At 38.8% G+C, this 23,548-nt stretch overlaps 1 protein-coding gene across 3 annotated transcripts in view; it reads right to left on the bottom strand.

Moving 5' to 3' along the window:
* LOC126297568 (CLIP-associating protein 1-A) overlaps window positions 1–23,548 on the bottom strand; it is a 322,153-nt gene that overhangs the window by 268,332 nt on the left and 30,273 nt on the right. For all 3 annotated transcript variants that reach the window (XM_049988512.1, XM_049988519.1, XM_049988524.1), the window contains exon 3: window positions 9,329–9,407. The gene's annotated coding sequence lies outside the window, so the exon portion shown is untranslated. The remainder of the gene's footprint in view (window positions 1–9,328; window positions 9,408–23,548) is intronic.

The raw sequence follows: 23,548 nt of genomic DNA, 5'->3' as shown, positions 1-23,548 counted from the left end.
CGGTATACTATGCCTTCCATATCAGTGGCAATGTGTTCTACACAATGTTGGTGACTACTTTGAAGGACAGTAACAGGTGCAAACATGTAACTCTTTTGTATCAGTTGTGAATAAATAGTTGTCACTATTTAAGTTCCAACTCTCATATAATCATGTTCATCTCCTGGTATTATCTATGCCATATGATGCATATTTGTTTTTCAGAAGCCACCCTGTCATTTAATTAAACAAACGTTTTTTATTCAATGTTTCCTAGCTCTGCTTGATTAGATGGCTAACAAAATGTTTAGTTTGGATTTTGCACCTGAAACATTGTGTAAATTAAAATCCCCATCCTGGTTTATTAGGTTTTTCAAATATTTAATTTAATAGGCTCCTTAATTACACTGTCTCAGAAACTTGGTGTTTGCACCATAATACAGAAATTTGGTGTTTGCACCATAATAAAAAAAGTTGGTCTCATGTTTCATTTCATGATTATATTTGAGGCAGTGGTTGGTGACAGCTGATTTGCTTGGTTGCTTTAGAACAGCTGATTTGCTTGGCCGTTTTAGATTCATGTGTCGCTGGTGGTCCTTGCACCTCTTCTTGACTGTTGTAATAGTTTACCCCGTGTAAGATATTCCACATTTTCATAGAATGCAGCACACATCTGGCTTCCGGTGACCTAAACTGTATTTTAACATTACAAACAAACCTTTTCACCTTGACGAACTGGTTCAAGGCTGATCGACTGGATGTCAGTACCTAATACACACAATATTTTGGCAAGCAAACACACTGTCATCATCAGGTGTGCTGATGAACTGACTGATTCAGAGCCAACATAGCACTCGAATCTCCACCCAACTCCTGCTGGACTGTCATTCTGTCCACCATCCATGCCAATCATTTCCTCCAGCACTCCTCCTGCAGACACATTGCTGCCCTGGTATCTCCACTGTTCCTCCACCTGCCCTTGACATCAGTTCATTGTGGGATATCTCCTTCCTGTTCTTATTCTGACTAATTGTGGTGTTCCCAGGCCTTATTAATGATGTAGCCACTATCACAACTGATCAGCATTTCCTTTACACAAATCTCAACAGATTCTTCAGCAACAGTATTCCAGAAGTTAAGACATTTCTCTCAAAACATTGGTATGGTTTTAGTCCACTTCACGCAATTCCAATAGGCAATATTCTATGACTGCCTACTTGTTATGCTGCTGTTATCTCATGTGCCATTTGTGTTCTCAGCAACAAGCTTCAACAGCATGAACCAACTGAGCTATTTACGTATTGCCACACTGGCAGGGTATCTGATAGACCTCATATGTCCATAGTCTGAGGCCATCTTTGAAACTACCAAGCAGAGCCTGTATTTTAACTGGTGGACAAAAGCCTATCTTCACTTGGCATTTCTGGAGAATTCAATCTATCTTTCTTGATAATGTGTCACAAAGGACTAAAAATAATGGCCACTTCTTCAGAGATTCCTCTTCTGTTTCCACTAGTTGTACTGTGGGTGTAGGACTCTATGAAGTTGCTACTTCTAGTTGCTGTCCTTCCAGAACAGAGTTCTTCATTGAGGCTGTCACTGTCAGAGAGGGTGTGAGCCATATGCGCCAATGTTTTGAGCATTCCGGTGCAGAGGTGCACCGGGTGGTGGCAACTGTCCGTGTGTAGCTGCAGGTTGGCGGTGTGTGTTCTTCTGGTACATCACATAGCCCAAAATGTCATCTGGTCTTTTTTTTACTAGGACACCTTGAAAGGAGAGCGCTCCATCCACTTCAACTTCCATAATAAAACTGATGTTCTGGTGTATGGAACTGAGATGTATGAAGAGGTTATTCAGTTTCTCTCTTCCATGTGGCCTCTAAATCATGTTGTCTATAAACCAAAAAAAAAACGTGGGCTGAGTTGAGGGCTTCTTCCTTGGAATGTTCCATATACATGTTGGTGCAACTGGTGAATGTGACCCCCCATGGCTACTCCCCCCATACCAAAAAAGTTTTGCATCACCTCGGTTCCGACAGTTCCGGAACCTGTACTGAAAACTGGAACAGAGATCAACATAAACATCATTTCCACCCATTTTATTGCTCATGAAAACCACACACTGCATGTTGTACCACCATACAGTGAGACCTTCAGAGGTGGTGGTCCAGATTGCTGTACACACCGGTACCTCTAACACCCAGTAGCATGCCCTCTTGCTTTGATGCATGCCTGTATTCGTCGTGGCATACTATCCATAAGTTCATCAAGGCACTGTTGGTCCAGACTGTCCCAATCCTCAACCACATTTCAGCATAGATCCCACAGAGTTTTGGGGGGTCGTGTCATCTATAAACTGCCCTTTTCAAACTATCCCAGGCATGTTTGATAGGGTTCATGTGGGGGTGAGAATTTTCGTTTATGAAGACGAATGTGTGGCCAATATGCTGCTGATATAGTTGCACTATTGGTCGGAGGATGGCATTCACGTATTGTACAGCCATTACGGTGACGTCCGTGACCACCAGCGGCATACGTCGGCCACATATCATGCCACCCAAAAACAACAGAGAACCTCCACCTTGCTGCACTCGCTGGACAGTGTGCCTAAGGCATTCAGCCTGACCAGGTTGCCTCCAAACACGTCTCCAACGATTGGTTGGAGGTATACGCGTTGCTCATGATGCCAATTCTGAGCATCCATTCGGCATGTTGTTGGGTCCATCTGTACCACACTGCACGGTGTCGTGGTTGCAAAGATTGATCTCGCCATGGACATCAGGAGTGAAGTTGCACATCATGCAGCCTATTGTGTACAGTTTTAGTGGTAATGCAACGTCCTGTGGCTGCACAAAAAGCATTATTCAGCAAGGTGGCATTGCTGTCAGGGTTCCTCCAAGCAATAATCCATAGGTAGAGGTCATCCACTGCAGTAGTAGCCCTTGGGCGGCCTGAGTGAGGCATGTCATCGATAGTTCCTGACTCTCTGTATCTCCTCCATATTCGAACAACATTGCTTTTATTCACTCCAAGACGCCTGGACACTTCCCTTTTTGAGAGCCCTTCCTGGCAGAAAGTAACAATGCAGATGCGATCGAACTATTGTATTGACCATCTAGACATGGTTGAACTACAGACAACACGGACCGTGTACCTCCTTCCTGGTGGAATGACTGGAAATGATCTGCTTTTGGACCCACTCCATCTAATAGGCACTGCTCATGCATGGTTGTTTACATCTTTGGGCCGGTTTAGTGACATCTCTGAACAGTCAGAGGGACTGTGTCTGTGATACAATATCCACAGTCAACATCTGTCTTCAGGAGTTTGAGGAACCGGGGTGATGCAAAACATTTTTTGATGTGTGTAGTAACCCTTATAAAAAAGAAAGTATGTCAGCGTCAAGAAGTCATCTATATGCCATATTTCTGGTCAGTATGTCCTAAGGATTCCTGTAAAGGCACGCTAATAAAAAAGAAACAATGTTGAAGCTCACATGGGTATCAGAATCGTTAAATGTAAAGTTGTTAAGGGTCCAACATATCCAAACAATTGAAAATGTTATGTGAACACTTACTGAAGAAAAGGCTAAGCAGATCATTTAGTTATTTAACAATTGAGAGTGATGGGCACCAATCTTGTTAATAATGGTGTGTAAAGGCATCCCGCCTTTGTGAAGCTTCAGCAGTTCATATAGTCTAAATGGTACTGGTGCTCTGTGTTGCAGCTTCTTAAAAACAATGTCAGGCAAGACAGATTCTTTGAGAAGTGCCATAGTCTTTCTCTCCACCTTCTTGATAAGATTGGAGTTGATATTCCAGTATGCACTATCTTCTAGCAAGCCCTGCATTTTCTCAGTGTAACCTTAGTGAGACAGAAACACAGTTGCATTGCCTTGATTGTCTGGTAGGACTATGACATCTTTATCTTCTCTCATTTGCTGTATGGCTCCCCTCTCCCTACTAGAGGTGTGTGGTTTTATAGATTTTGTTCATGTGAGAGCAAGACAGCTTTTGTGAAGTACTTCTTCTGTGCTTCAGGTGGAAGTTGTGCAGGTGGCTGTTCCAGTGTACTGGTGAAGTCCATGGCAGGTGCAGATTTGAGGAATGGGTGGTTTCTTAAAAACTGAAACCACATCCTCATCTAGTTGCTAGGTCGTAAGACTGATGATAGTCTTGCAGGAAGCATCAGAAGCTTGTCTCTCTGATATATACTCAAATTTTTGTGTTTGACATCCAGAATCCTTCCATTGTGTGGAGTCCGCTCTGGCTCTTTGGACGCCATCACTCCATGCCTTTGCATTGCTTATGGGACACCATGGAGAACATGTGGTGCTGAATTTTGGTAAGGTAATGCATCAAATTGATTCAGTGGCAGCCAGAAGAATCAAGAAATGTGCCAACCTAGCCATGGCACAGGACAGAGAACCTTTAACTCACTGGTACCTAGACTTGATAAACATACTGGTGGAGCTATTCGAATTATATCTACAACTGGCCTTCCAGTTCAGTCCCTGGATGGGAATGCACTGATATTGTCATATGGTCCTCATGAGACTCCACGCAAATAAAGGCCACCAGACACCAGACATCAAAATTTGATGCTTATATGAGAGAGACAACTGTCTGATGTTCCCCCCAATACTATCATCAATCGCTGGCTAAGCAACTGGATGTCGATGCATTTCCAGTTTGTAAGGAAGGCTCCAACACTGTACCCACTCCTAAATCTGCACATTACCATGGGCATCATCACTGCAGTGGAACAGACAGCTGCACAATTTCCACCTGTAGCAGCAGGAGAAGCACTTTGTGCAAACTGCCATGCTCTCATGTGCACAAAACCTATGAAACCAAGCATCTCTAGTAGTGACAGGACAGCCATATGGGAACTGGGAGAAGATGCAGATACCATAGTCTTACCAGGAAACAAAGGAAATGCAACTGTGGTCCTCTCTCACCAAGATTCAAGATTACATAGAGAGAATGTGGGGCTTTCTAGAAGTAATTGCATACTGGAAGATGGACACAGATCTTACCAAGATGGCGGAGAGGAAGACTTTTCAAAGAAACAAGCTTGTCAGATGATGTTGTTAAGAAGCTACAACAGAGATCACCAGTTCTGCTGAGACTTTATTAACTGCTGAATCTTCACAAAGATTGGAAGCCTTACATTCTATTATTAACAACATCGGTGTCTCCAGATGCTCATGTGCTAAATACCTAAATGACCAGCTTAGTCTTTACTTCAGGAGGTGTACATGTAATATTTGCAATTATGTTGACATTTTTGATAAGCAAATTGATAAAATCATTTTCAGCAAGAAAACCTTAAGAATGAGTACCCCTAACCAGAGAACGATATTTCAGAAGCAATTCAGTATCTTCAGTTTTATGAGGCCTGCTCCCTTTGTATGGAGCAGATGACTAGATTTTAGGCAACACATTGCATACAAATGTTGCAAAATGCCAATGCCCTGCTGCCTCTCTGGTGAATAATCTGTAATAAAAAATGCTGAGCATTGCTGGGAAGTGACAGCAAACATTTTGTCTCTAACATCAGTTGTTCCCTTGATGTGGTCTATCACCCCTAGATGTTGTATGCAAAGGTTCTGAAACACTCTGCATAACAAGAACAGTAGCCACAGAATTGAATGCTGTGGAACACCAGTAGTAATTCATTCCCACTCAGAAGATGACCTATTTAACATGACCTTTATCTTCCAGTTAGTAATATTACGAGGGCTATCCACAAAGTACATTACGTTTTGGAATTAAAAATAAATAAAGTATTGGATTTTTTTTAATTATATACAGATGAAAGCCACACTTAAATACTACTTTTCTACATAGTTGCCATTTAAATTAAGGCACTTATCATAGCGATGGACGAGCTTGGAAATTCCTTCGCCGTAAAATTCGGCCGCCTGCACCTTCAACCACATGGTTACCTCTTCTTCAAGCTGTGCGTCATCATCAAAACGCTGCATAGCCAACCACTTCTTCATTGCTGGGAATAAGTGGAAGTCGCTCAGTGCCAGGTCGGGACTGAAGGGCGGATGAGGAAGCAAATCCCACTTAAAAGATTCAAGAACTTCATGAGTGGCATTTGTAGTGTGGGCCCGGGCATTGTCGTGAATCAGCAAGATCTTTGAGGCGAACTTTCTCCTGCACTTGTTTTGTATTGCTCTTCTGAGGTTGTGCAGAGTTTGGCAATACCTTTGAGAGTTTATTGTAGTGCCTCTTTCCAGGAAATCCACAAAAATCACACCTTTTCTGTCCCAAAAGACAGTCGCCACATGGTTGAAGGCGCAGGCGGCCAAATTTTACGACGAAGGAATTTCCAAGCTCGTCCATCGCTACGATAAGTGCCTTAATTTAAATGCAACTATGTAGAAAAGTAGTATTTAAGTGTGGCTTTCATTTGTATATAATAAAAAAATTCCAATACTTTATTTATTTTTAATTCCAAAATGTAATGTACTTTGTGGATAGCCCTCGTACATGTGAACTACTTACTGCATCTCAAACCAGGTAAAAGCTATCATTCAAACTGCTGTGTTGCAAACTGAGTATGAATGAAGTAGGCCTACTGAGCATGGTAATGTTACACTCATAAAATTTGCATTTGATCAATCATTAGAAGCATTCTAAATCCACTGCTAAATACTATGACTTCAGAGGCAAACTTTGTTACATGATGTTAAGTGTATGAATGGTAGCCACAGAGTGCCAAAGGTGGGTGAGCTGTGCTATTGAAAGACTGTTGTAGAGATATATGATGTTTTTGAAAATTAAATAATCATTTAAAAATGGCTAGATCCGATTTTTTGCTTGGGATGGGCTATTAGTGTTAAGAGTAATATAGTTTATGAAATTATTGGGGGTTAGTAAATAAGAAAAGTTCACAAAACCATTTTATGCATCCACAGTGGGAATATTCTAACTACAAGTATGGCAGCCATATTTGAAGTGCTTCATATCAATTTTATCAAGTTTTTAATTAGTTACTTAATTATTTAATAAATGATGTCATTTAATCCAGAAAAATTGGATCTACTAAAGTATAAAGGTTATCTTGGAAATCTAACCTTCACAAACTCCTTCCTGATGATGATCCCCAAAAAATCAGATAACACACATTGCAATATGATGTTAGGAGCAAATATTTTTACCTATTAGAATAACCATTAGAAGCTGTGCTGGCAAAGGCCATGTACAGGAAAGGAAATAACCCTGATCCAGGTGTCATTTACAGGAAAGTGCAGCAACATCTAGCACAATAGACCATAAGATATGTGACTGAGGTCTTAATTGATGTACAAAGACTGGGGTAGTTTCTCAAAGCCTAGAAGTTTGCAAAAACATTAATTATATTTTAAAATATTATATATAAAGATGGGGTGATACCAAAATGTATAATTCCATCTGTCTAAACATACTCATAAAATTGAAGGAAAGCCTCCTGAGTGACTGTCCTCTGGTACTTTGAGAGTCTTGTAGTTTTAGTCTGTTTCAATTTCTTGTCTGTCAATGAGATGATGCCTGTAAGGTTTGCACACATGTAAAAGCTCAAAGGTACCCAGTGCATTTTACAACAGCTTCCACAATTGCACGGAGGTAGAATGGCATGCAAGGAATCACAGAAATGACAAAATCATCAAGGGAAACTCAGAGGGACTGAATTGCAGATATTACTTCTGGGAATAATGCAAAGAATTAATAGATGAAGATGAGCACACCAGCTGTTGTTGTTGTTGTTGTAGTCTTCAGTCCAAAGACTGGTTTGATATGGCTCTCCATGCTTCTCTATCCTGTGCAAGCCTCTTCATCTCTGAGTAACTACTGCAATCTACATCCTTCTGAATCTGCTTAGTGTATTCATCTCTTGGTCTCTGTCTATGATTTTTACCCTCCATGCTTCCCTCCAGTACTAAATTGGTGATCCTTTGATGTCCCAGAATGTGTCTCCCCAATTCTATTTGGTACCTGCTCATTAGTTACATGATCTACCCATCTAATCTTCAGTATTCTTCTGTAGCACCACATTTCAAAAGCTTCCAATCTCTGCTAGTCTAAGCTGTTTATTGCCCTCACTCCAATCTCAACCACTGCTTCCCTTTCATGCCCCTCGGCTCTTATAACTGCCTTCTGGTTTCTGTACAAATTGTTAATAGCCTTTTGCTACCTGTATATTATTTACTCCTGCCACTTTCAGACTTTGAAAGAGAACATTCCAGTCAACTAGGTCAAAAGCTTTCTCCAAGTCTACAAATGCTAGAAACATAGGTTTGCCTTTCCTTAACCTAGCTTCTCAGATAGGTGGCATCTATCTTACTCTTGGTGATATATGCTTCTACATCCTTACATTTTGCACTTCCTGTCAATCTCACTTTTGAGTCATTTGTATTCCTTTTTACCTCCTTCATTTACTGAAAGTTTTATTGGTGTCATCACTAATATATAGACAAACATACACAGCGACCTGTTTCTGGTTATTTGAGGATCAAGTTAAAATAAATAGCGTGTGGTATGCTGGAGTATATGCAGGATGGTATTAGTGAAAAAGCTCACAATAGCTGAAAAAAAGAGAAAAAAAAGTATTTTCCATTATCTCTATGATACTTCCCATGCATTATTACAAGACTGCATTGTAGCTAGATGAGACTACATAAGATGGTGAAACTGTTTTGAATGATTTTCAATTCATGTGGAACAATTGCTTCAGTGTGGTCAATTTTCTTTCTACACTAGGGTATACTACAAAGACAGTTTTTATGCTAATGGTAGTGGCGTAGTCAGTTTCACAAAACCTCCAGACTTGAATAATGAGATGAATTCTGATTCAGAGTGCCAAATAATATGGATAAAGATATGTGTGAATGTTGGGTAAAAAATAATAACCAATTGTTCCTGTCAGCTACCTGAATCAAATATCAAAGTGGCTAAATGCTTTAAAGAAAGCTTAGAGGATATTATACATAAACTTCTCACTAATGCTATCATACTGGGAGAAATTTCAGGTGACCACAGGATGCATCGCACAATAGGTATAAGTAGCAGATTCAAAGGGTAATGTGATATTGTACTATATAACTTTACTGAGAACTACTGTGGGTTATTGGGTACAGTATGTAGTTAATATCTTAGATTCCTGGCAACAAATCAGTCTGACGATTTTGAAAGGAGGTTACATTTTAATGTCTTGTTCAAGTAATTACAGATATAATGTAAAACTGGACAGGACAGTGGGTAAAGGAGGAAGTAGATGAGCATTTTCATTAAGGAGCTGTTTTGATATTTGTGTCAAGTGATTTAAGGAAACAAAGGCAAACATAATGAGGTACTTACCCACTGACTGGTAATTTAGTGATTAGTTTCCAATTTGAGATACGCTTCCTGCCGCAATTTAGAAAAACTCCAAAAAAGCCTGGAAAATAAAGTTTAACTGATATTTCAAGTTGTTGGTTAATAACATTTTATTTCCTCTGAGTATCAGAGAAATCTACAAAACATAAAATTATTGAGAAGAAGTACTGCATGAATGGTCTAAAAATACATTCTATAACAAATTTTACTCTCTCTTCACACAATTTTTATTAAGGCATATTAATATGCAGGGTGTTTCGCAATGTCTAGTACAGGCTTCTACGACTGTAGAGGGGACTTATTAGATAAAGTTCTGATATGGAGCCCATTTCAGAAATGTTTGATGATTGGATCACTTTAAAATATCCCACTTCATGGTAAGTATACAGAAGAGACTGCGATCTGATGTGTGTTCTACAGGAGCTGCTGCATATGGCATTACTGCTGTCCACTGCACAGGGTGTATCTGTGATGGTCTACAAACCCTGGAACACCACAGTCAACCATCCTAGTTACAAATGTACCCATTTCTTACAGTCATTGTTGTAGATGAGTGAAAACTGTATATTACGGATGGGGATGATCTGGCAAATGTTATTGATACATGCCGTGGGAGATCTTCAAACTTATTTTATATCCAAATGGTACATCTCCAGACATTTCCTTGTTGAAACCTTATATCAATGTCCCCTCAAAAACACCCAGAAACCTGTACTAGGAATAGTGAAGCACCCTGTATATTTTTACAAATTACTCTTGAAACATAACAACTATTTTCTACTAACCATATTATTATATACTCACCGCAATAAACCAACACTACTCGAAGTTCAAAATCAAAATGATTAATATACAGTTTACAACATTTAGTATAATTTAGTACAATTAGTGAAGTTCGGTGGCAGGGTGAACAAGACTTCTGGTCAGGTGAATACAGGGTTATAAATATAAAATAAAATAGGGGTAATGCAGGAGTAGGTATAATATGAATAAGCTACTACAAACAGCATGGTGAATGCATTATTGTGGCTAAGATAGATACGAAGCCCACACCTACCACAGTAGTACAAATTTATATGCCAACTAGCTCCGCAGATGACAAAGACATTGAAGAAATGTATGATGAGATAAAAGAAATTATTCAGGTAGTGAAGGGAGATGAAAATTTAATAGTCATGGGTGACTGGAATTTGGTAGTAGAAAAAGGAAGAGAAGGAAATGTAGTAGGTGAATATTGAATGGGGGTAAGAAATGAAAGAGGAAGCTGCCTGGTAGAATTTTGCACAGAGCATAAATTAATCATAGCTAACACTTGGTTCAAGAATCATAAAAGAAGGTTCTATACATGGAAGATGTCTGGAGATACTCGAAGGTTTCAGATAGATTATATAATGGTAAGACAGAGATTTAGAAACCAGGTTTTAAATTCCAGGGGCAGATGTGGACTCTGGCCACAATCTATTGATTATGAACTGTAGATTAAAACTGAAGAAACTGCAAAAAGGTGGGAATGTAAGGAGATGGGATCTGGATAAACTGAAAGAACCAGAGGTTGTAGAGAGTTTCAGGGAGAGCATCAGGGAATGATTAAGAGGAATGGGGGAAAGAAATACAATAGAAGAAGAATGGGTAGCTTTGAGGGATGAAGTAGTGAAGGCAGCAGAGGATCAAGTAGGTAAAAAGAGAAGAGCTAGTAGAAATCCTTGGGTAACAGAAGATATATTGAATTTAATTGATGAACGCAGAAGATATAAAAATGCAGTAAATGAAGCAGGCAAAAAGGAACACAAACGTCTCAAAAATGAGATCGACAGGAAGTGCAAAATGACTAAGCAGGGATGGCTAGAAGACAAACGTAAGGATGTTCTAGGCATATATCACTAGGGGTAAGATAGATACTGCCTACAGGAAAATTAAAGAGACCTTTGGAGAAAAGAGAACCACTAGAATGAATATCAAGAGCTCAGATGGAAATCCACTCCTAAGCAAAGAAGAAAAAGCAGAAAGGTGGAAGGAGTATATAGAGGGTTTATACAAGGGCGATGTACTTGAGGACAATATTATGGAAATGGAAGAGGATGTAGATGGAGATGAAATGGGAGTTTGACAGAGCTCTGAAAAACCTAAGCTGAAACAAGTCCCCGGGAGTAGACAACAATCCATTAGAGCTACTGATAGCCTTGGGAGAGCCAGCTCTGACAAAACTCTACCATCTGGGGAGCAAGATGTATAAGACAGGTGAAATATCCTCAGACTTCAAGAAGAATATAATAATTCCAATCCCAAAGAAAGCAGGTGTTGACAGATGTGAAAATTTAATAAGCCATGGCTGCAAAATACTAACACGAATTCTTTACAGACGAATGGAAAAACTGGTGAAAGCTGACCTCAGGGAAGAGCAGTTTGGATTCCGTAGAAATGTTGGAACATGTGAGGCAATACTGACCCTACCACTTATCTTAGAAAATGGATTAAGGAAAGGCAAACATACATTTCTAGCATTAGTAGACTTAGAGAAAGCTTTTGACAATGTTGACTAAAATACTCTCTTTCAAATTCCGAAGATGGTAGGGGTAAAATACAGGGAGCAAAAGGTTATTTACAATTTGTACAGAAACCAGAAGCCAGTTATAAGAGTCGAGGCTCATTAAAGGGAAGCAGTGGTTGGGAAGGGAATGAGACAGGGTTGTAGCGTATCCTCAATGTTATTCAATCTGTATATAGTGCAAGCAGTAAATGAAACAAAAGAAAAATTAGGAGTAGGAATTAAAATCCATTGAGAAGAAATAAAAACTTTGTGGTTCACCAATGACATTGTAATTCTGTCAGAGACAGCAAAGGACCTGGAAGAGTAGCCTAAAGGAATGGACTGTGTCTTGAAAGGAGGATATGAGATGAACATCAACAAAAGCAAAATGAGGATAATGGAATGTAGTCGAATTAAATCGGGTGATGCTCAGAGTATTAAATTAGGAAATGAGACACTTAAAGTAGGAAATGAGTTTTGCTGTTTGGGGAGCAAAATAACTGAAGATGGTCAAAGTAGAGAGGATATAAAATGTAGACTGGCAATGGCAGCAAAGGTGAGAAATTTGTTAACATTGAATATAGATTTAAGTGTCAGGAAGTCGTTTCTGAAAGTATTTGTATGGAGTGTGGCCATTTATGGAAGTGAAATGTGGACAATAAAGTCTGGACAAGAAGAGAATAGAAGCTTTCGAGATGTGGTGCTACAGAAGAATGCTGAAGATTAGATGGGTAGATCACATAACTAATGAGGAGGTATTGAATAGAATTAGGGAGAAGAGAAATTTGTGGCACACCTTGACTAGAAGAAGGGATTGGTCGGTAGGACATGTTCTGAGGCATCAAGGGATCACAAATTTAGTACTGGAGGGAAGTGTGGAGGGTAAAAATCGTAGAGGGAGACCAAGAGATGAATACACTAAGCAGATTCAGAAGGCTGTAGGTTGCAGTAGGTACTGGGAGATGAAGAAGCTTGCACAGGGTAGAGTAGCATGGAGAGCTGTGTCAAACCAGTCACTGGACTGAAGACCACAACAACAACAACAACAACAACAACAACATTTAGTTAAATTCTGCAGACTGAGTGCAAAATACCACCCTGAAAGCAAAACTAACACTGTTGCAATTTAAAACATAAATAAATTCAAGATAATATTGTTTATGATTTTGTTGCAATCCTCTGCATATGATACATTTTTTACTTTTCATATCTTAGAAACTGAGGTATCTCCCTCCATCTTAATTAATGCCATTGATATACATGCTATTTTGATGAAAACTGACATGTTGAGAACTGTGGCTGTAACACTATAAGGTTTATAATTGAAACACCAACCAACCATGAGTATGGTTTAACAGGGTTTATTTGAATTAAACCATCGCCAGTTCCAGATTATTTTTTTTTTTTTTACAAATTTCATTTGGTTTCCTGCTGGGGCCTCGTTATGTATCCATTATTAGTTTGCTGCACTAGGATCTAGAGAAAGTTTTTGTTCACTATCTGGTAAAGTTTATGATAGATATATTTCTTATGACCTCTATCAAAGCATTAATGAAAAGATTTTAACGTTATTAAAATATGAAATGTGGTGAAAATTTAGGTGGTGTGAGATGAAATTGCCTTGTATTTTTGTTGTGAATTTTGAAATTAACACATTCGTGAACGTGCACTATGTGTGTACCATTCAGTTTCATGAAAAATACCTCATACCACACCATTCTCTGTTTAATGGCAGCACACAAAATCAACAGTTTCAAAGCATGACCCAGAATCACATGAGTAAAATAAAGATGTCTGAAACTGGAAATCACATCTTTATCCTGTAACTGCATAACTGATGTAAAGACAGGGAACCACCCACTTTCAATATTAATCAAAGTGAAGTGGGCACCACACCATATGTACGGGGTGTAACTAGATTAAGGCAACAGGGGCTCTGCCCGAAGCATCCAAGACACAATTAATGTTCCAACAGAAAAAAGGAAAAATCAACTTGGAGAGGCTAAGCGGAAAAACTGCAAAAATAATGTGCATTGTTCTCTTTACGGTAGCAACATACTCTTGCCCAGAACTGCATAATATTTAATACATCCACACTTTTTCCAATGGTTAGCAAGCATCCTGAGCAGACCATACATGTTACGATGCCTTACTTGAAATAAATAGACTATGATGAGAATGGTGGCAAAATGAATAGAGAAGCATTAAGGTGACAATCATGGGAAGAAAATGGTGAAATCAGCTGCAGTGCAACATGCTCTGTAGTGACCAAACAACAAGATACTGTTTGACAAGAGTTAGGTGGTGGCCACAGGTGGATACTGCAGTGGGCTTTTTGAGGCTGAAAGACATACATGCTTTGGCAATTTCTATAATTTAAAAAACTTCTAATAACACAAACAGTTTAAATGGTCTTCATTAATTCTGACCAACTTTCTAAAGAATGATGTTGCTGCAGATGATAGGTTATCCAGCCAAAAGAGCCAGTTTGTTATAGTAACAACAAAAATGTTAAAACGTATAAAGGCTTCCAGTACATCAAGTCTTGCACTTTCCAAATACTGAAGAAAAGACATAATGGTCTGTACCAAGGCAGCTATTTCTTTATAGCAGCTTTCATGGTAAAAATTGCTCCCAAACAGACCAGGAAGGTCCAACAGTACTGACTAGCTGCCATGTTATCCTCAGCCCATAGGCATCACTGGATGTTGATATGGAGGCGCATGTGGTCAGCACACCGCACTCACGGCCGTATGTCAGTTTCTGAGACCGGAGTTGCTACTTCTCAATCAAGTAGCTCCTCAGTTTGCCTCACTAGGGCTGAGTGCACTCTGCTTGCCAACAGCGCTCAGCAGACAGGATGGTCACCCATCCAAGTGCTAGCCCAGCCCGACAGCACTTAACTTCGGTGATCTGACAGGAACCAGCATTACCACTGTGGCAGATTTCATGCAAACAACTACAAATGTATTTTCTTCAAAATTAAAGCTTAATTTTCCATTCTTATTGTTAGTGCTGAGACATTTAAAAGGAATTTAGATATTTAATATAAAGGATAACCTAGTGAAGATTCCATAGATTTAAACGTTCCTTCAATTCATCATAGGTGAGTCCATAATGCTCACCAAAGCCTTAGGAGTGTCTGCAGCTTTAATCAACATGCTCCTAGCAATGTTTAGCATGTGAGACAAATTATAAGACATAGTGCACCACTGATTAGCAAGTAAAAGTTCACCAGTGGACTTGCTTTTACCTGGAAGACGGGATTAAAACAGTTATTTACCCAACATTAATGATGAATACCCTGTAAAACTATAACTTCTTTCACAAAATTTCTGAAATCTGACCACTGACCTGGAAAGTGTACACCTCTAACAGGCAATATATCACTTCAAATTGTTCCTTGCAATTTTCAGAGAAATCTCCACTAAGAGAAAAACCAGACAGTAGTTCAGAGCTACATAGGTGTAGAGGCACAGTGTAATCAGTAATCCTCAAATTTTCATGAAAACAAATGCAATTCGTCTCTTTCATCAAATACTACTTCCATCTAGTTAATAGCTCTACTGTCAAATATATAAGGTCTCTTCAAATTTTTGTATATGAGACCTTAAGTCCATGATAGACTGCCACAGAGTAGTTGCATTTCATTTGAGTTTTTACCGCATTTGTCTTTGTTAAAAGTTTCATTGAAAACATCCACACAACAGAGCTAATTTTGATGGTACCTGTTGCACAACTTTTTTGGAATGAAGCTGTCACAGTACACGCTGCTGATAACAGTAATGCCTACTCCTCAGGGTTATGATCAGTACTGCTCAGTTTTGTCTGGTGTTTGTTTTACAAGCAGTGTTGGCTATATAATAACAGTGAGACAGAGTAGTATGGACAGGTTTACTGGTGAAGAGTTGAATGAATGCACCCCGTATATGGATTCACTGAAAGCAATGGAAGACAGGCACAAGGGCACTATGCTAAACTGTTCTGCTAAACTGTTCCTGCAGCAGTCACAACCACATCACAGTACTTTTGCATCTGAAGGTTGTTGTATTTCTCTGTGTTTTGTATTGTACAAATTGGTAATTGTATATTACAGGCTTTTTTGTTGTTGTGAAGATATTTTCAGAGAAAAAAGTTAACTGAGGTAACAAACTGAATAAAACACAATTACATAATCAATTTTTAATGAGCCACTGGAAACCATCTGTCATTCATTTCAGAATACTCAGAAAATACCTCTCAACAACCACTGAAATTTTGTTGATGAAGTCTGAGTCCATGCTGTAGATGCACAGCAAGTAGTAAAACCTCTGTTCAGATCTACTACCAATGATAAAAATCTTTTCTAAATGTGCTTCTCCCCTATTTCAAGCATAGCTGATACTGATAAGAACTTAATTTAAGATCCAAAAATCAATGCTGTCTGATGTAAAAGACTTAGCAGAGGTGTTTTTAGTGAAACATAGCTCACTGATATGAAGATGCCCTGACATACACACTAATCAGCCAGAACACTATGATGACCAACCTACTATCAATATAAATCCATCCAGGTGACAGCACTATCACCTTGCTAGGAATAACTACTAGTCAGACACATGCATGGTGCATGTAGTACCAGTGAGCATGCTGTCTGTGTGTAGAATGGGGAAGGTGTGCGATCTATATGAGTTTGACTGAGGACAGATTGCGATGGCCCAGAGGCTTGGCATGAGCATTCTGAAAACTGCATGTCTTTTCAGGCATTTGAGTGTCTTCAACACGTGGTGAAACCATGTCCAGGTGTGCAGTTGGGCACCAAATATTCATTACTGAAGTCAGATGTCACAGGCTGTGCAGATTGATAAAACTGAACTTTGGCAGAACTAACAACAGACTTTAATGCGGAGCAGAGTACAAGTGTGTCGTAACACACAGTTCACCGATCACTCCTAACAATGGGCCTCCGCAGCCGACGACCCAAGCATGTGCCACTATTAATACCACGACATCAGCAACTACAACTGAGCATGTGACCATCAGCACTGCATAGTGTAGTGATAGAGCCCTGCATGGTCTGATGAATCCCAATACATTCCTCATCATGCTGATGGGAAGGTGTGAAACCATCATCTCCCAGGAGAACAGATCCTTGATACCTGTACTGTGGGACAGAGACAAGCTGATGGCAGCTCCCTTATGCTCTGGGAAACATTCACATGGGCACCCATCGGTACAGTGGAGCTCATGCAAGACACCATGATGGCCAGGGTGTATCGTACAATGATTGCTGACCACATACACCCTTTCGTGATGATCATGTTTCCCGATGGCTGTGGCATTTTTCAACAAGATACTGCACCATGTCACAATGCCAGGAGAGTGATGGAGTGGTTTAAGGGACAAAGCAGAGAGTACCATATGATGTGCTGGCACCCCAACATGCCAGATCTGAACCAGATAGAATGTATCTGGGTATTGACTGAGCGTGTTGACAGAGCTCATTGGTCCCATCCCCGGAATTTATGTGAATTAGGTGACTTGTGTGTACAGGACTGACTGCGGACCTTTGGCACAGAGCCGAGTGGAGGGTCAGAATCATAGGCTCAGAGGATTCTACGACCATGTAGGCTGCAGATTCCTCGATTTGGGCCATAGGGTGGTGGGGTTTCAGGTTCCAATAAATAGGTCAGGTGTCCACTACACACAGGAAGCAGCTACATGAGTAGCAGGGGCTATGTTGTGTGGACTGGGCGGTTTTATAGATTAGACAGTCTCAGGAAAGATCAAAAACGGCTCCAGTCTCAAAGGGCAAAGAAACGACAAGAATCAACCAAGCAGCAGACGGTATTGTAGTTGTAAAGTGACGTAGCTGTGTTGGAACAGTACCAGAGCTTCAAGTGCTGATGGAAAGCACTGAAGCTAAAATCATTATAGCAACAAAAAGCTGGCTAAAACCAGAGATAATTTCTGCTGAAATTTCTACAGAGGCGCAAACTGTGTTCAGAAAGGATAGATCAAATAAAGTAGGTGGTGGTGTGTTTGTATCTGTTGGTAGTAGTTTATCTTGTAGTGAAGTTGAAATCTATAGTTCCTGCAAATTACTATGGATACAGGTTATACTTAACAGCCATACCAAAATAATATAATAGCTGAACGGTTCAAAGAAAACTTGAATCTCATTAAAAATAAATACCCCACTCATACAGTGATAATTGGTGGAAACTTCAATCTACCCTCTATTTGTTGGTGAAAATACATGTTCAAAGGCGGTGGTAGACAGAAAACATCTCCTGAAATTGTACTAAATGCTTTCTCTGAGAATTACTGTGTACAATTAGTTCATGAGCCCACACGAATTGTAAATGGTTGTGAAAACACACTTGATCCCTTAGCCACAAATAATCCTGATCTAACAGAGAGCATCATGATGGATACAAGGATTAGTGAACACAAGGTCATTGTAGCAAGGTTCAAAGCCATATCAACCAAAACCACCAAAACCAAAGGCAAAATATATCTATTTAAAACAGCAGATAAAAATTCACTTGGTGCCTTCCTACGAGAGAGTCTCCATTCCTTCCAAGCTAATTATGTACGTGTAGTCCAGATATGGCTCAAATTCAAAGATAGAGTATCGACAGCAATAGATAAATTCATACCACATAAGTTAATAAGAGACAGGACTGATCCACCATGGTACACAAAACACGTCAGAACACTGTTGCAGAAGCAACGAAAAAAACATGCCAAATTCAGAAGAATGCAAAATCCCCAAGACTGGGTAAGTTTCACAGAAGCTCAAAATTTAGTGTGGATGTCAATGTGAGATGCTTTTAGTAGTTTACACAGTGAAACATTGTCTCAACATATGGTAGAAAACCCAAAGAGATTCTGATCACATGTAAAGTACACCAGTGGCAAAAAACAGTCAATACCGTCACTGCGTTGGAAATGTTACTGATGATGGTGCCACTAAAGCGGAGTTACTAAATACAGTTTTCTGTAATTCCTTCACAAAAGAAGACAAAGTAAATATTCCAGAATTCGAAACCAGAACAGCTGTTAGCATGAGTGACATAAAGTAAATATATTAGGTGTTGTGAAACAACTCAAATCACATAAGAAAGGTAGGTCTTCCAGTCCAGATGGTCTACCAGTCAGGTACCTTTCAGAGTATGCAGACACAATAGTGCCTTTCTTAGAAATCATATACAACTGCTCACTTTACGAAAGGTCTGTTCCTAAAGACTGGAAAGTAGCAAAGGTCACACCAATATTCAAGAAAGGAAATATATCACTGACCTCAATTTGCAGTAGGATTTTGGAGCATATACTGTACTCGAACATTATGAATCACCTTGAAGAAAATGACTTATTGATAAATAACAAACACAGATTCAGAAAACCTCATTCTTGTGCAACACAGCTAGCTCTTTATTGCCATGAAGTAATGAGTACTGTCGACAAGGGATCTCAGATTGATTCCATATCCCTAGATTCCCAGAAGGCTTTTGATACCATTCCTCACAAGTGACTATTAATCAAATTTCGTGCATATGGAGTATTGTCTCAGTTGTGTAACTGGATTCATGATTTCCTCTCAGAGAGGTCACAGTATGTAATGATAGATGGTAAATCATCACGTAGAACAGAAGTGATATCTGGCATTCTGCAAGGTAGTCTGAGGTTAGTTAGTTAGTTAGTTATATTACTTGTTCCATTGATCATGAACACGATTCTTTCGTAATGATGTGGAACGTGTCAAAGTACAAAAGACTCATTTATCCCAAATAATCTTTGTTAGTCTTATATACGGTACAATTGTTAATACTTAACTGTATTTCTTTAGCCTATGTCTAAAAATTCATCTATGGAGTAGAAGGAGTTGTCATTCAGGAATTCCCTTAACTTACTTTTGAATGCCGATTGGTTGTCTGTCAGACTTTTGATATTGTTTGGCAAGTGACCAAAAATCTTTGTGGCAGTATAATTCACCCCCTTTTGTGCCAATGTCAAATTCAATGAACGGTAGTGAAGGTCAACCTGTCTCCTAGTATTGTAGCTGTGGACTGTGCTATTAATTCTGCAGTGATCTGGGTTACTAACAACAAATTTCATTAGGCTGTATATATATTGTGAAGCTACTGGCAATATCCCTAATTCTTTAAATAATTGTCTACAAGATGATCTTGGATGAGCCCCAGATATTATTCTGATAACACGTTTTTGTGCAATAAATACGTTCTTTCTTAGTGATGAATTGCCCCAAAAGATGATTCCGTAAGAAGGCAACGAATGAAAATATGCATGGTAAGCTAACTTACTGATGTGCTTGTCTCCAAAATTTGCAATGACACTTATAGCATAGGTAGCTGAGCTCAATCGTTTCAGTAGATTGTCAATGTGTGTCTTCCAATTTAAATTCTGATCAATACAGACACCCAGAAATTTTGAACAATCTGCTTTAGCTAAAGATTTTCCCCCACACTCTATATTTATTTCCGGTGTTACGCCTTTCCCTGTACTGAACTGTATGTACAGTGTTTTTTCAAAGTTCAATGAAAGTCCATTTGCGGAAAACCACCTAATAACTCTTTGAAAAACATTATTTGCATTTTCCTTAGCTGATTCTTGCTTTTTAGGCTTGATTACAATACTTGTGTCATCTGCAAAGAGAACCAAGTTTGCATCTTCATGAATATAATTAGGCAAGTCATTAACATATATTAAAAACAATAAAGGCCCCAAGACAGAACCCTGTGGTACCCCATTCTTGATACATCCCCAGTCTGAATAATCTGATGCCCTTTGTGTACTATGTGGGTTTACTGTTTCAACCTTCTGCATTCTACCAGTTAAATATGAAGTGAACCATCTGTGTACTGAACCATTCATTCCATAGTACTTCAGCTTATCTAAGAGGATTTCATGATCCACACATTCAAAAGCCTTAGAGAGATCACAGAAAATCCCAATTGGTGATGTTCTACTATCCAGAACATTTAAAATTTGATCAGTGAAAGCATGTATAGCACTATCTGTTGAAACACCTTTCTGAAAACCGAACTGACATTTTGTTAAAACGTTATTCCCACTGATGTGTAAAGTTACTCTTGAGTACATTACTTTTTCAAACACTTTTGAGAAGGATGTCAGAAGTGAAATAGGACGATAATTGTTGACGTCTGTCTTGTCACCTTTTTTATACAAGGGTTTAACTATGGCATATTTCAATCTGTCAGGAAATATTCCCTGATTCAATGAGCTATTACATATGTGGCTAAGAACTCGACTTATCAGGTGTGGACAAGATTTTAGTATTCTATTGGAGATACCATCAGTTCCATGTGAGTTTTTATTCTTAAGTGAATTTATTATTTTCTTAATTTCAGACGGTGAGGTGGGTAGGATTTAAATTTCATTTGTTTGCACCGGGAATGCCTCTTTCATATAGAGTTCTGCCCTATCTGGTGAGCAGCTAGTGCCTATATTTTCCACTACATTTATAAAATGATTATTAAAAATATTTTCAACCTGTGATTTTTCATTTATAAGCTTTTCATTGTGCTTAACAGTAATACTGTTGTCCTGTGACCTTGGTTGCCCTGTTTCCCTTTTGACTATATTCCATATTGTTTTAACTTTGTCATCAGAGGTGCTAATCTCAGACTTGATACACATACTTCTGGATTTTTTTATAACTTTCCTTAGTATATTACAATATTTCTTATAATGGTTGAGCTTTTCTTCATCTCGACTTATTCTAGTGTCTTGGTATAGTTCCCATTTCTGGCTACAAGAAATTTTAATCCCTTTAGTCAGCCATGGTTTTTTATCAAGTTTATTTGAATTATGATTCACTAATTTCTTAGGAAAACTGCTTTCAAATATACCCACAAGTTTATCATGCAATAAGTTAAATTTAACATTTGCATCAGGTTCCCGATAAACATCCTCCCAGTCTACCCGTTTCAAGCTTTCCTTAAATTGTTGAATTGTTATATGGTTAATTGGGCGTATTATTATTTTTTTTTTTTTTTCACATTACTGTATAGAGCAAAGTCATGAATTGAAAGTAGCTGTGCATCGTGATCAGAAAGCCCGTTCTTAATAGGATAGGTGCTTACTTCTTTTAATTTATCTTGGTCTATGAAAATGTTATCTATCAGGGTGCTACTGTCTTGTACAATACGAGTAGGAAAATCAATGACTGATGTCAGATTGTAAGAGCAAAGTAATAGTTCAAGGTCGTTCTTCTTGCTTGAGTGTTTAAGAAAATCTACGTTAAAATCTCCACAAATGATAATGTGTTTTCCTTTTTCTGACAGATAACGCAGCAAGAGATCTAGGTTTTTAAGAAACATTTGAAAATTTCCAAGTGGGGACCTATACACAGTCACAATTATGAATTTACTACTGTCCAATTCAAGCTCACAAGCGCATACTTCAATGTGCTGTTCTACACAGAATTTTGCGGTTTCTATGTTTTTAAAACCATGTTCCCCCTTAACATAAATGGCAGCTCCTCCTTTCTCCATATTGTCTCTACAAAAATACGTTGCTAGTTTATACCCATTAATATTTACATTTTCCATTTGTGTAGTTATATGATGTTCAGACAGGCACAGTACATCAACTTCTGTTGTAATTTTAATATTCTCAAAACAAATTATTAGTTCGTCTATTTTGTTCCTTAATCCACTGATATTTTGGTGAAATATATTAACACAACTGTTTCCTCTACCTTTATTCGAACCATTTATTTTTTTACCTTTAAGAGCTGCCTGTCTGGACATCTTGTTCAACCTAAAAAAGGTGCCCCTATGCCCTTTCGGGTCACAGGGGTTTTGCCTTGAGAGGTGCAGAAAGCTGGCTGAAGCCAGAGATAAATTCAGCCAAAATTTTTACAAAGGCACAGATGGTGTTTAGAAAGGATAGATTGCATGCAACCAGTGGTGGTATGTTTGTCACTGTTAGTAGTAGTTTATCCTGTAGTGAAGTAGAAGTGGATAGTTCATGTGAAATATTATGGGTGGAGGTTACACTCAACAACCGAGCTAGGTTAATAATTGGCTCCTTTTATTGACATCCTGACTCAGCAGCATTAGTGGCAGAACAACTGAGAGAAAAATTTGGAATACATTTCACATAAATTTTCTCAGCATATTATAGTCTTAGGTAGAGATTTCAATTTACCAGATATAGACTGGGACACTCAGATGTTTAGGACGGGTGGTAGGGACAGAGCATCGAGTGACATTATTCTGAGTGCACTATCCAAAAATTACCTGGAGCAATTATACAGAGAACCGACTCATGGAGATAACATTTTGGACCTACTGATAACAAACAGACCCGAACTTTTCAACTCTGTAAGTGCAGAACAGGGAATCAGTGATCATAAGGCCATTGCAGTATCCCTGAATATGGAAATTAATAGGAATATAAAAAAAGGAAGGAAGGTTTATCTGTTTAGCAAGAGTAATAGAAGGCAGATTTCAGACTACCTAACATATCAAAACGAAAACTTCTGTTCTGACACTGAAAATGTTGAGTGTTTATGGAAAAAGTTTAAGACAATTGTAAGATGTGTTTTAGACAGGTACGTGCCGAGTAAAACTTTGAGGGATGGGAAAAACCGTCCATGGTTCAACAACAAAGTTAGGAAACTACTGCGAAAGCAAAGAGAGCTT

The sequence above is a fragment of the Schistocerca gregaria genome, chromosome X (assembly GCF_023897955.1).
Source record: "Schistocerca gregaria isolate iqSchGreg1 chromosome X, iqSchGreg1.2, whole genome shotgun sequence".
Lineage (NCBI taxonomy): Eukaryota > Metazoa > Arthropoda > Insecta > Orthoptera > Acrididae > Schistocerca > Schistocerca gregaria.
Note: the sequence above shows the minus strand (reverse complement) of the source record. Positions and strands in the feature narration are given on the sequence as shown.